This window comes from Aphelocoma coerulescens, chromosome 24, assembly GCF_041296385.1.
Source record: "Aphelocoma coerulescens isolate FSJ_1873_10779 chromosome 24, UR_Acoe_1.0, whole genome shotgun sequence".
In the NCBI taxonomy this organism is placed as follows: Eukaryota; Metazoa; Chordata; class Aves; order Passeriformes; family Corvidae; genus Aphelocoma; species Aphelocoma coerulescens.
The window spans coordinates 3,005,409-3,019,511 of NC_091037.1; the positions used below are offsets into that span (position 1 = coordinate 3,005,409).

The 14,103-nt window shown below is 46.9% G+C and overlaps 1 long non-coding RNA gene across 5 annotated transcripts in view; it reads right to left on the minus strand.

Moving 5' to 3' along the window:
- Window positions 1-398: 398 nt before the first annotated feature.
- LOC138098352 (uncharacterized) overlaps window positions 399-14,103 on the minus strand; it is a 29,667-nt gene continuing 15,962 nt past the window's right edge. Inside the window, exons 2-5 of one of the 5 annotated variants that reach the window (XR_011146597.1) lie at window positions 8,351-13,664; window positions 6,196-6,392; window positions 990-1,236; window positions 399-776 (exon numbers count right to left, since the gene is read on the minus strand). This is a non-coding gene — a long non-coding RNA (uncharacterized lncRNA). The other 4 variants (XR_011146600.1, XR_011146596.1, XR_011146599.1 and 1 more) reach the window with 4 other exon arrangements.

Genomic DNA, 14,103 nt, shown 5'->3' on the forward strand with positions numbered 1-14,103 from the left:
TTGAAGGTTGTGGGGTAGGACACAGACAAAGGAACGTGTTATTTCCCAAAATAATAATAATAATAATAATAATAATAATAATAATAATAATAATAATAATAATAATAATAATAATAATAATCTGCCTCTGACAAGCCGTGCGAGGGAACACCCCACCCTGCTAGCAGGTGCTGCCCTGGTAGGTCCGGGGAAAGGCCAAATTAACCCTCTCTGGCTGGTGGAGAGGTGGGAAAAACTTTCTAGAAAGATCATAAAATCCTAGAGTGGTTTGGGTTGGAAGGGACCTTAAAGCCCACCCAGTCCCAGCCCTCAAGAGGGATGATGTGAGATACGTGCTGAGCCATCCTTGGGGAAAAACTGGGGCACCCCTTGAAGAATGGGGAAAATGAACCCTTATTTTTATTGTAATATCCATATAAATAAATACAAGCCCCAGAAGCAGGCAGAGTGCAGCTTTGCACACTCCAGGTTTTGGGGCAAGGGAGGCTCTTTGGTTTTGCTTGGTCTGCTTGTGGACGCTGTAAGAGGTTCAAGATGAAATCCTGGATGACTTCAGGAGTTTTTTCCAGCCATAACCAGCTAAGGTTATGTCCTTGCAGACTTTTTTCCCTCAGAAAATCCCATTCTGTGTGAGGACTCGGCGCTGTGACTTTTGCTGGAGACTGCAGCAGACTCGTGGCTTAGCAACCTCCTGCTTAATTCAGAGCATCTCTTTTGAGATCATCATGTTCAGCTTCTCTGTGTCCACCTCTGGCCACGTCCAGCTCTAAAAAGAGCTGTAATTTATTTCAGCCAGTGCCCAGGCTGCTGGACAAGGCAGCAGAAAGCCAAAATGAGTCTTTCAGCCTATGGATTCCAACTTAATTGGGGTTTATAGGGAAATATAAAAATTGGACTGGCTTTCAGAGAGCTCTCAAGGGTGCCTAAGGAAGAAAGTCTGTGTCTCAGAAGATTTTTTTGAGACTAGAGGAAAATGATAACATTTTTACCTTGTTGGTAAGTGAGGACCCCGCCTTCCAAAAAGTGCAGTAAGAAATAAAATCCTTTAAACATCAGAAATGCTTTGGTTGCAGGATAAACCCAGAGACGTTTCCTACGCCAGGACAACTGAGGCAGAATCTGTGGGAGGTTTAATTTGACTTTTCTTCTCCATCTTTGGCTGTCTGAGAAGGTTTGGGGCTCTGCATGGCGAACACAGTGGCGATTTGGACCCAGGTCACATTTTCTCTGAAGCACCTGCATTTGGAATCACAGGAAGAGTGTGGTTAATGGATCAGTTTAATGACATCAGTTCTGATCCATCTCTAATTAAGGGCTCTGCCAGGAATACGGTGAAGCAATTCTAATGGCCCAGAGGAAAAATTGTGAAGTCAGGTAGTGAAATTTGCTTATTAGACAAAATGGGAAGAAGGAGTGCAGGGGCACAGAAATCAATATGAAAGCACACGGAGAGAGCCCAGCTAATGAAGTTCAGTGCTCAGAAGTGGAATTACAAACCCCTGCCCTGCTAACAGCCTCGAGGATGTTCACCTGGAAAAGGTCCAGTTTACGTGAACTTCTAAACAATTTCTTGCACGCTCCAGCTTCCTCAGCTGGAGGATTTCACCACTTCTGGGTTTGTGTGTCTCTCAGTGCTTTTAGAGGCAGCTCCATGTCTCCTTCTAGAGCCAGTTCCCTTCCAGTGGTGCCTGTGGTGGGATATTCCCAGGATTTATAGCCAGGATGGTGACACGACTCTTGAGGATGGAGAAAGGTAGGGTCACACTTGTAGCCTGGAAACTTCTTGGATAAATGCCATAATGGCCCCCAGTAAATCCCAATAAACGTTATGACACAAGTATCCCTGGAAAATTATTCACCTGTGGCCTTTTTATCCAAGGAACTTTTCAGTCTGTTCCCACCACACCCATTCCGGTGGGAGGTGTCCCTGCCCATGGCAGAGGGCTGGAATGAAAGGGTCTTTAAGGTCCTTCCCAACCCAAACCATTCTGGGATTCTGTGATTAGCACAGAGGAGATGCATGTAAAAAAAACCAAAAAGCCAGAGAGAAACGCTGATTCTGCCAAAAAATTAAAACCTATTTATTCTGTGGTGATCTACAGAGTGCTGGGGAGGGAAATATTTATAGGTAGGATAGTTACAGCTCCAAACCCTTCACTTGCAGGCTGGTAGGAGAGGAACAAACCAGACTCTTAGGTGGTTTTTTGTTTGGTTGGTTTTTTGGGGGGAGTTTTCATATTTTTAAGGGGAAAAGTTAGCTGAAGTTTATGAGCTTGAGCTGAGGAGCAGAGCCTTTTGTGTCTCACTAGCCCACATAATTGCACTCCCCCCTCCTCTCACCCGGTGGCAAAGGAATGTAGGTGGAATGTCTTTACACGGAGAGCGGCTCACGCAGGGACTGCACAATGAGGGGAAGAAACAGGAGCCAATCTAAGTAAAGGATCAGGCAAGGAAAATAATATTGGGCTGTCTGCTACCACGTCTAACCCCGTGAAATGCCTCCATGAATCCCCTGCTTCCTTCTGTCTTAAAATGTCCTCCTCCATCCCAAAGGTTCAGGGCACGTATCTTGTTACAGTCTCCTTTCTAACACTTCTCTTTTCCCCCTCTCCTTTCATCCTGCTGCCACAGATATATTTACTGGCAACGGAAAAAATCAATAAAGGAGAAGGAAATGACTTGGCAGCCTTCCGAAGTGTTAAAATAATTCTCATCTAATTGAGCCCCATTGTTTTTAAACAATATTGCCAGCGGTGCAGCTCAGGAGCTTGGCCTCGATTTTCAGAAGCAACTGGTGATTCAGGGTGGTTCTGACTTTTTGGGGTGGCCTTAAAGGGACCAGTTTGGCACAGCCACGTGGGAAACACGGAGGCCCCTCCATCACACTCCTGAATTTATCTGTCCCTCGAGGGATCCCACCCCCCAAGTTTCATTTGGGGGCATATTTAAGCACAGCAGCCCTAAGAAAGGCTGGACATCCCATAAACTATCCCAGCTGCCTCTCACCAGAGAAAACTGGGAATGATATTAGCAACCAACAGCCTGAACCAGGTGCATTCCAATCTGTCAATTCCTCGTGTGAGTTATTGCTCCTTAAATACAGACTTTCTGTCCCAGCAGTGAAATATTCTGGCACGTGCTGTGCAAGAACATAGAGATCTGACCTTCACACTGAGCTGCTCCTTGTAAGCTGGAATCTCTCCTGGAATTCTGATTTTCCCACATTTTGTGGTGTATTTTGGAAAATCAGAAGAAGGAGGACTCGAAACGTTGAGATGCCCAAAGATCCTCTGTGTTCCCACACAAAATATTTCCTCCACAGCTCCAATTAAAACCCAAAGAACTTCATTTCTATTTAGACTTTTTTAAAAAAAGTATTTTTGCTATACAAAAACGGAAGTGAAAAGTCATTTCCAAATGGAAAATTGGAGCATTTAATTTGGAAGAGGATAGGAAGCACATCTCCACTTCAGGAATGCTCCATCTTGAGCTGAAACAGAGTCAATAAGTTGGGGTTTGTTCCAAAACAAAGGCTTTTCTCAGGGAGGCAACAGCTTAAATGAAAAGCGTCCCTTTATCAATATTTTGGCAGCTAAATGTTTAGAAATTAAGAGTTCTCTGCCTCCACTTCACTGCAGGAGAACATGATCCCACTTCTCACACCTGGAAAATACCAGGATTTGCCTTTTATTCCCAAGCTATCTCCCTCTGGCACCCAAGGAAACAGCAATTAGTGCTGTCACTGCTGGGCTTTGCTGAGTTCAACACCCGCTATCACCTGGAGCCCCAATTTGTACCTCATTTAGGTACCAAGTGACCAGCGTGGGGAGCGCCTGCATTTTTCCCTGATCTCTGATTTTCCTGGAATGTGTCTTTGGCAGGACTGGGCCTGGCTGAGTGGAGCTACACATGGAAGGACACTTTTTGTGGGCTGAGCTTGTGACAACAAGAGCTTGGTCTGGGGATGCTCTTCCCACTGCCTCCCCTGCCGCCTTCGGTGTGTGGACACGCTGCACCCCAGGAGACAGCCCTTTGTAGACCTAGAGATCCCTTTTTGGACCCTGAGATGCCCTCTTAGACCCAGAGATGCCCTTTCAGACCTAAAGAACCCTTTTTAGACCCAGAGATCCCCTTTTTAGACCTAAAGACTCCCTTTTAGAACTAGAGATCCTCTTTTTAATCTAGAGATCCCATTAAGACCCAGAGATCCCCTTTCAGACCCAGAGATCTCTTTTAGACCGAGAAATTCCCTATTTAGACCTAGAGATCCCCATTTTAGGCCTAGAAATCCCCTTTCAGACCTAGAATTCCTCTTTTCAGACCCAGAGATCCCCTTTTAGACCTAGAGATCCCTCTTTAATTACTTGCACATAAATCCCACCCCCTCCAAGAGCATTTTTATCCAAGATGCATCGACACTAACAATCAGGAAATTATTCTGATGGAAAAACCCACTCCTAAAGTCCAGGTGTGTCCATGCCCAGAGCCCTCAGCACGCTCCAGCTGAGAGCAGCCGCTCTCCTCCACCATCCCAGCTTTTATTCCTGCTGGGAACGTGAGCAAACCACACAGGAAGGGAATTCTCTGCTGCTCCCCAAGAGCCAAATGTGCACAAACACCCAGAAACGTGCACCTCTGTGCCTTGGAGGTCCTGGGGAGAGGCCTCCCTCTCTCTCTCTCTCTCTCTCTCTCAGCATGAGAGGAATGAATTTTTTGGGTGGGAAACATCTGCCCTTCTCTGGGGTTTATTGGCAGGGATGCACATGGCCCTCATAATGGGGCCCATTGTGCGTGCACGAGCACAAAGAGGGTAAATCAATAAACCAGGAAAGCCTCAGTTGTTGGATCAAATGCCAGCCATATCTAATGCCTCCAGGATGCCTCCTGAGCCCACCAGGTCCTGCTCGTTTGATGCCTTCGCTTCCTGGGTATCCCAAAAAGAAAAAACCCAAGATATTAACTTTCCTTTACAAAAATGGCTTGTGGGAACATAGGGCCAGGGAAAAGTTTCAGCTTGACCAGCCTCAGCGTCTGCATGGGCTGTGTGGGATAAAGACAAGTCCAGCACGACCCTGTGGGAACACCAGAGGGGTGGGATCCCACATTCCCACCCCAAAGGTGCCATCAGCACCCCATAATGGGGTGATGTTTCTGTGCTACCTCCCAGCGGCCCCACTGCCCTCAGATGGAAGCAAAAATCCATCCAGATTCTCCACTGTGGAAACATCCATCATCTTCCCAGCAAGGACAAAACAGGGATGTTCCCAGCTAACTGAAAAGCAGCCTCAGAGCAGGGAGTGGATTTAAAGGATTTTGGGAGCCCTGTCATCGTGCCACCAGCGCTGGCCATGGCCACCCAGTGCCCAGGTCAGCCTTTCTTCCATGCAAGCTGGCACCAGGGGAAGGAGCTGCATTTCAAACCAGCACCAGCCTTTGGCAGAGGGGCTCAGAGCAGAATAATGATGATGGGATTAGGGAAAAAAAGAAGAATTCATAAAAAACTAAATTAAAAATCACACCTCGCTTCACATTGGAAATCGGACTTGGCCACCGCGGTGAGGTTTGGAGCAAACCTCTTTAAATGCAACCCATTGTGTAGGGAAATTCTCCCTGAGCTCTGGGTTTCCAGCACAGCTCCCCACGTTCCTGAAATCCCCTGAAAAGCTGCTGAAAAAGCACCGTCCTGGCAGGTCTGGCTGTGGTATGTGAATATTTTGGGACAAGTCTCTGCAAGAGCTGCTGAGCTGCAGAGACAAAACCACTGGCAGAGGGTGGCACAGGCAGTTCCCTCCCAGCTCATGTCTGACAAGGCAGAATCAGCTGGCTGGGATACATTTTGCTTTCCCCTCTCCCCCAAAACACACGTGCAAGTTCTGAGTGGCAGACAAAGAGAAACAAGTGCTGCTTTTTTTTGGTGTTTCCCTCCTTTCTCTTCATTTCCTCGTCCCAGTAGCAAAAGGGGAAATTGAGGGGACAGACACGACCGAGTTTGCACTGAAGGGGAAGCAATAAAATCTTCCTATATGCAATAACAACCTCTGCTACTCCTAAATATCCCCGAACTGCCAGAAATAAAGAGGTTGGAAGAGGCTTTTTTGGTTTTTTGTTTTGCCCACCCATGATAAAATGCAGTTTTCCTCCTCACAGATTGAGAGTTGAGCAAAAGTAGGAGTGAAGATAACACAAGTTCTGTACCTTCTGCTCTGCAAATGCTCCTTTAACCTTGTGCAGCATCCAGCAAACTTGATGGAATCGTTCAGGTTGGAAAAAACCTCTAAAATCATCCAATCCAATCATCAGCCAGTCTCTCAAATAATAAAAACCTGTCAAATATTCTTCTTTTCTTCTTCTTGTTCACTCCCCTCGGACTTATGGCGTTTGTTGTGAAGCACCTGCACATGAGGGGTGAAAAGGGAGATTTTTGTTCTGTGCCTGCAGTTGGCAGCACAGATTTGGGGACTCTGCTGTGGGACATGGGCACTGGAGGGTGGCAAACAGGCACTGCCATCCCATGGGAGAGTGTCCCTGCAGGCATTTAGGAGGACACAACCCTGAGGGTCTGATTTCACAGAATATCCTGAGGGGGAAGGGACCCACGAGGATCATCTACTCCATCTCCTGGCCCTTCACAATCCCAAAAATCCCACTCTATCCCTGAGAGCATTGTCCTGGAGCTCTGGCAGCCATTCCCAGGGGAGCTCGTTCAGTGCCCCACACCCTCTGGGGAAAGAAACCTTTCCTAAAATCCAACAAAACCTCCCCTGGCACAGCTCCAGTTGTTCCCCCAGGTCTTGTCCCTGGTCACAGAGAGATCGGATTTGTGTCCTTGGCCTTTCGGGGCTTCATATCCCAATCCTTCAAAAGGAAAGAAAGCACAGTGAGGTTCGCTTTCATTTTTCCTTGGAAAGCACCAGGATGAGGCATTCCTACAGGGAAGGGGCCAGCAGGGTGTGGGACTGAGACACTGAGGTGAAAAAAACCCCAACCCCAACTAAGTTATTTGGGGGTGTAAAAGCCTCCCCCAAAAGCCCTGCCAATCAAAGGCCCGTGTTTCACACATTAGGCCGCAGCCGTGAGCCGGGGTGGGGAAGCCCTTTGGAAAGGGGCTGTTCCTGTGTGAAAATCCAGTTGTGAGGGGCTGGGAGGCACAGCTGGACACAGCTGCACACAGCTGCGGGCTGGTACTGGAGCTGCAGCCTTGCGGCAGCCAGCTCTGGCATGTGCACAGGAGGCCCGGCAAGGGGAAGGGGAAGGGGAAGCGCAGTTCGCTCCTGGCTGAGCCGGGAACATCCACCTTCTGCCACAGCTCCGTGTTCCTCGCTTCACGCCCCTCCCTCCCCTTTCTTTTCTCTTTTTTTTTTTAATTTAGTGAACAGCAACAAAAAAATCCTCCCTTTTGACCCCTTTCTCCTGGGCAAGTTTCCAAACGCTCCGAGCATCCGACTGGACTCTCTGTATCACCCCAGGCTGGGATGGATAAATCCCACAGCTCCCAAACACCCAGAGGGGAGAATGCTGCTGCTCCCCCAAGCTTTCCATGCTCCCAAACCAGTTCCAGGAGGGGCAGAAGCTGCTGCTCTCCCAAACCTTTCCATGCTCCCAAAGCTTTCCATGCTCCCAAAGCAGTCCCAGAAGGTTGCATCTGTTCTGCCTTCCTGATCTTTGTGGTGTACGTGGACACGCAGATACTTGGAATTAACAACGGCTTGGAAGGATTTTTGTATTCACACATGACGCAAGAGCAGGGGAAGGAGGGTGAAGGCAGATTAGGATCTGGCCCACCACATGGAACAGGAATATTTGTGCAAAACATTAATTTATTGTCCCTGAGAAAGCAGCAAACCCTCAGGAAGTGGCATTTCATGGGCATTTACTTATTTAGGAAGCACGTGAGATGCCCAGTGGTTGTTGGAACAGGTGACAAACACCAAAATAAATCAGCTTTCCTTCAACATGAGCAACCAACTCTCCATCCCCACTTACCTGATGTCCAGGAGATCTTTAACAAGGACCCAACAAACCCTAAATTGCTCCAAAATGACTCTGCTGGCCATCAAAGCCTCATTCAGGCCCTTGCCAGCGGGGTAACGCAGCACCGCAGCGAATGGTAAAAAACAAAATAAATGTATTTTAGTGCTGGCTTCTGGCCAGATCTCCAAGTCAGTAAAATGGGAAACCAACGTGGGCTGGCTGAACCGGCTGTTTGAACTCTGCCCACTTACAAGGTGGTGCTTCCGTGGAGATGCCAGTGGGGGAGACGGGGAGGAAGAACAGCAGCAGAGACAGGCAGAGCCCTGGCTTCCTGCTGAAGGCAGCATCAGAAGCTCAGAGGTAAAGGAAAGGAACTCACCAAGCTGACATTTGAAGGGTTAATGGGATTTAAGCTTTGATCTCCCAAGAAAACATGCTGAAAACGTAGCCCAAGGCGTGCTCACCATTTTGTTTGCCTGTAAAACAATGCAATTTGATTTTTGTTGGCTTGTTGTTTTTAAGTGGAACCTCATGGGTGTTCTGTTAAATTCAGCCCACAAAAGCAATTTGTGTCATTTTAATGCGGCTCCTGTGCTAGAAATGTTTGTTTTTAAATGCAAGTTTTATTGTTTTCATTGTTGGCACATTAAAAGCTCGATCAATAAGAAAAGCAATTCATGATGTCGCCCTTCAAAATTCCAGCCTTATCTACCCCATAAATTGGGGCAAATTTCAAAACGCGAGGAATAACACGAGCTCATTCTTTTGGAATATGAAAAGAATAATTCCAGATCTTCTCTGCTTTGACCTGTCCCTATCCATCATCTGTCTTAATATTTACAGGCGAGTCAGGCTGAGATGCAGCTCTGGGACAGAGGATGGAGCAGAGCATTCTGTGATTTGTTACATGGTAGTTATATTTTAGTGCAGACATCACTTCTAAAATGGAAGAGAAGCCTTTTTTTCTGCAGGAAACGTCCAATTCCTGAGCAGATACGAAGTGTTTGGGCACAGATTAAAAAAATTCTCCCCAAAATGGGGACAACTCCTGCAAAAAGGGTCAGAACCCAAAGCCTGCCCTCAGCTCTGTCTCCTGATCTGCTACTGGCTTTACATTTAGCCTTGTACAATTCCTTCTACCTCTCAGGGCCTCCTTTTCCCACCTTTACCCAGGGGACAACACTACAGTGGGTTTCTTGCTCTTTGATATTTGAAACACGCTCCGAGATTCCTCAGGTGGAGGCGGGAGAAAGAAATCATTATTGTTATATTTTTATAGCCCGTTTCTCCCTGCAGGGTCCCGGAGGTATTTTAAAGTCTCCATAGTCTTGGGCAAGAAGGAGCAAAGAACAATCAAAGTAAATTTGCAGGAGCAGGATCACTGCAGCAGGAGCTGGACATGGATGATCCCTGTGGGTCCCTCCCAGCTCAGGATATTCCGTGGTTCTCTGACAGATGATTGGATGTGGAGCTGCCACTTCCATTTCCCCCCAAACATCCCCTTCTGATTTCATTTTTCCTTAAAGAGGTTGGCATTACAAGCAGGAACAGGGATAGCGTCAGGTATGACTCTGCATGCCTTCACACCTCATGAAATCCCATCCAGAATGGTAAAATTAATGAGGAAAATTGCCTACTGCAGCAATTTCTGAAATAGCTGTAAATGTTTTATTGCCTGAGCATATGCAACAGCAACTTTAGCAAACATGCTCCAGCGAGTGTCGTGGAGAAAGGACACAACAGGATCTTTTGGAGAAGCAGACAGCCATGGGCATATTCCTAAATAAATTGGCATTAATCAGCTGATGGCTGCACAGCTTCCTGTAGCAAACCACGCTCAGCAAAGACACTCCCGCTGTATCTCCTCGGTTTCCTGATAATGCCACCACCAGACTGGCGCTTTTCAAAGCACTAATTGAGCTGAAAATCTGCCACAGGGGCTGCTTGGTGTCTCAAAATCAAATTGGGTTTGGGTAGGCCCCCCAGTAAAGTCTTCAGGGAAATGGAAGGACACTTGCTCGGAGCTCCCACCACCCATGGAATTGTTTCGCTGAGGTCAAAGACGTCTCAGCTGGAGAAATAAAAGAGAAATGAGTGCCTGGTAAATGTGGGGATCCTGCCACCAACCCCCAGCAGGAGGGGCTCCATCACAGTCACCATGGCTGCAGAGGTAGGGCCATTTGTCCACCCTGTCCATCCAGGGCCACACCACCCAGGCAGGGAAGGACACCAGTGTTCAAGCAAACTTCCCAAAGCACCTCCAAACTCACTGTTGGTGGCCGATGGCTGGCTGGTCCTAAGGAGCCACAGCGAAGGACACAGCAGACCCATGGCAAGGACTTGAAGGTCAAATAAGGGCACCAAGCCAACCTGGTGACCTTCTGCTGCTGCTGGACCTTGGTGTCCATCACCTCCCACGTGCTGCCAGCCCACCAGGCCCCCACAGCAGGGACAAAGTGCCAGGGTGGCTCTGAGGAGGTGGCAGGAGCCTTCACAAGAGGGATTTGAAAGGCCCTCGAGAGTCACTCACAGGGGGAGCAGAAAGGAAACCAAAGGAGTGAAGTGGCAGCTCTGCACCTTGTAAAGAAGATTTGAACCCGAGGGGAGCAGAGCACCTGGAGATCCCTGTTTGCCCAGCCCAGGTTGCTCAAAGCTTCTGGCATCTTGCAAGCTCAGCTCAGAGCTGCAGAACTTATTCATTAGACCAGCAAATAGCTGGGGATAACTGATCTATATGCTGGAAGAGGCTCCCAGAAAACATTTGCTAAATAATTTAGGAACAAAACCCAGCAATGATAATAATAAAAAAAAAAAAACCAAGAAGTTTGCTCCCAGATGATCTGCAAATACAAAACAGCAGTAAGTCTATCAGATGAACTCACCTAGTGCTACTCTCATATTCCCTACCATCCTCCCAATCCTGATTCTCCTCTGATTCAGCAGCTTTCCTCCTTTTGGCATTTCTGGCTGGCAGGGCTGGATGTACTTGGTTAGAATTCAATACCACGAGGGGGGTTTAGTAACTGAAAACTGCCTTCTTTTTTTTTTTTTTTCTCCTTTTTTCCCTCCTCTCTTCAGCAGCTCACAGGGGGTAAACAAAAGTTTAGAAGGGTGCCCTGTACGATTAAGGTCAGTCAAGTTTAAACTGCTTCAGTCCTCCTCAGGTTCCACCAGTAAAAGTCAAAAGCTCCCTTTACGTTCTTCAATTAAATTAAAAGAGGAAAAATGAAACTGCTGTTTGAAATCTCTGGATCAGCTGAAAAATATGAGAGCAGAGCCCTTGCCAGGGTGCTGTAACATTCAGGAGGAGCCTGTCCCAGGTGCTGTTCAAAAGCACATTACCCAAGACAGGTCTGGACTATCATTAAAAACTTTAAATGAAGTAAAGCAAGGAAGAAGAGAATGAGACTAAGAAAATGAGCACCAAGCTGGAATTCACTTGCTGGCCCTCCTCCAAGCCAAGGCTCAGCTCTGTGTGTTACTTTTAGGATCAGTGTCATGCAGGGGCCTTCAGCCAGAGGCTGCTTTCTGTGGATGGACAGCCACTGCCATGGTCCCTCTGGAACCATCCCTTCTACCACATCATCCTTGAACCCAGTTCTCAAAATCACTGCGAAGGGGGGAAAGAAATATTAACAGTGAGGAGACAGATGGTGCCATAATAAAATCCTCTCTCTCTTCTTACTTTTTTCCACTGCTTTTGCTTATCAGGACAGCTCCCCCAAAAGCAGATCGTGCTTGCACTCCACATGTTCATTTTGTGCCTGCTAGATGATCCAAAGGAAGGGCTGAAAACCTTTCCGAGCTGATGGCGCTGATCTGATGACCTGACAAAGGCTCAAACCAAGAACCAGTTACTAAGGAAATAAAGACAAACCATGGCTGCTCTCCAAAAGAACTCATAAATCTAAACATCTCCTTCTTGCTCTCCTGTAACAGCTCTAATATTTCTTCTGCTTTTACCTTGTGAAGGCTGCTCATTATTACTTTCACCTCTTAGCCTCTCTCAGGATGTCAGCTCCATCTGCCACAACATATCTGGAGTGAATCTCAGAAAGCGCAGTTCAGGTGCTCACTTCTCCCTTCCCCCTGAGTTCTCATACTTGACACAACCCTTCAGAATACACAGAATATTTTTTTCAATCAACACACTGCAGTCTCCTCACCTCTCGACTTCTTTTTTTCCCTCTGCCTCTCCATCCCCAATCACTCTCTGCTCATCCTTCACTTCATTCTTACCTTGGGATTACTGAGAGTCATACAGAGGGTGATGCCTCATTTTGCTTAGTAATGGTTTTGCTGAACATCTCAGCCTCCACTTCAGCTGGCACATTAGCAACCAGAGAATAAACTCGAATTGTTTTGACACTCTACCACTTGCCAACCCTGAGCACAGGTAGCACTGAAGGCTGCAGCCTTCAGCTCTGCTTTGAGGAGCAGAGAATTCCAGCCTTTGTTGACTCGTACTTGGCTTCTCCCGTACAAATGTTTTCTGAACTCCTTTCATCTCTACCTCACTGCTGCTGAGCATGTCATTTTCCATTCCCTGTTATTCAACAGCCTTTATATTCACACGCAGCCCAATTTTCTGCCAATATCATCTTTTCATTTATGTCAACTGGATTACATGTTGCTCCTACCTGCCTCCGAGTTACCGCTCATTTTCTGTGTCAGGTGAAGTTATCTCACAGCACACAGAGCGGGTTTTATTCCACAATCGCATTCCTTTATGCCTTCAAATTGCTTGCCACAGAGCAGGCTGTAATTCTCCTCTGGTGTAAAGCTCATCAAGACAAAATAGAAGTATGGGAGCTGGCACTGAGGGTTCTGGTCAGCTGTTCCTCCAGCACGAGCCTTTTTCCAGGAATTATAGGAACAGACATCGCTGAAGAAGATTCTAACACTTGTGGGATGAATAACCTGTCAGTAGGTGAGGCTTTCTCTTGTCACATTAATTAGCAGTCATCTCCTTCCTTTAAACATAATCCTTATAAGACTCCCAGCCTTATTTATTTATTTTTGCCCCTGCAGTTGGGTGTTCTCCCTCCGCGGCCGGGGCTGGCGTCAGTAGATGGCACTGTGACATTCACTCTTCCAGCTTCCTTTTTGTTCAGCCTACGAGCAGAGCTTTGAGAGTTTTTACTAAATTTTTGTGTGCGTATTATAATTAGTTTTTGTTTATGCGAGGTTCTGGAGTCCTTCGGGAGCAAACTGTGGAAGCAGGGAGATAATTTGCTTTTCTGCTTTCGCCCCACACTCTGATTGAGGTCAGTTCTTGAGCCAGAAGCAGTCTCTGGGTACCAGTCACCGAGGTGATGCTGAGATTCCTGTAAGAAGGGATTATCCCGCATATTATTCCACCGCTCTTGCTGCAAGGCTGGCACACCAGACTAAACAGGGCAATTAAAGTGGGCACGCAGGGGCACTGCCCTCCAGCAGCTCGGCAATCTCCAGTGCCCAGCTCTTTTTGCCCCGTGCCAGCAGATCCGTGGGGCTGTCTTTAGGAGAGGACTCTGGCCTCCAAAGAATGGCACGTGCAAGTGGAAACCCATCCTTTGAGTCCTTTGGTTGGATTCCTAATGTTGGGAATGCAACTACGAACCCAGGACTCATTAGCAAACGTGGTACCCCCAAATTCAAAATCTGCTTGTTTACAGAGACCTAGACTGGGGTTGGCCCAACACGTTCGAAACCTGTGGAATGTCAAGACAAAAAGGACACAAAAAAGAATAAAATTCAGTGCAAAAATATGAAATGAGAAAGCCTCCCAACTGGCTTAGCCAACACCATCAGTGTCAGATGCCTTCAGTTATTTGCTTTCTTTTTGGAGGGAGAAAATAACAAACATTATTATGTTTTATCCGTGCTTAACTCAGGATTCTTGATCTGACGATACCTGGAAACCTCAGTGAAGGCACAGAGCCCTGTTGAGCTAAGTGCTTTTCAAATAGAAGATAATAAATGAATTTAGATGAAGATGTTATCAACTGATTTCACAAAAACCCTTCTCTTTTTTAAAAAAAAAAAAATGTGAGCTGAATATTTATCAAGTTTTTTACTAAAGCACCTTTAAATTTTTCTTGTGTTTTCTCCTCTGTTTCGAGCAGCAAGTCCACCCCTCCCTTTTAAATT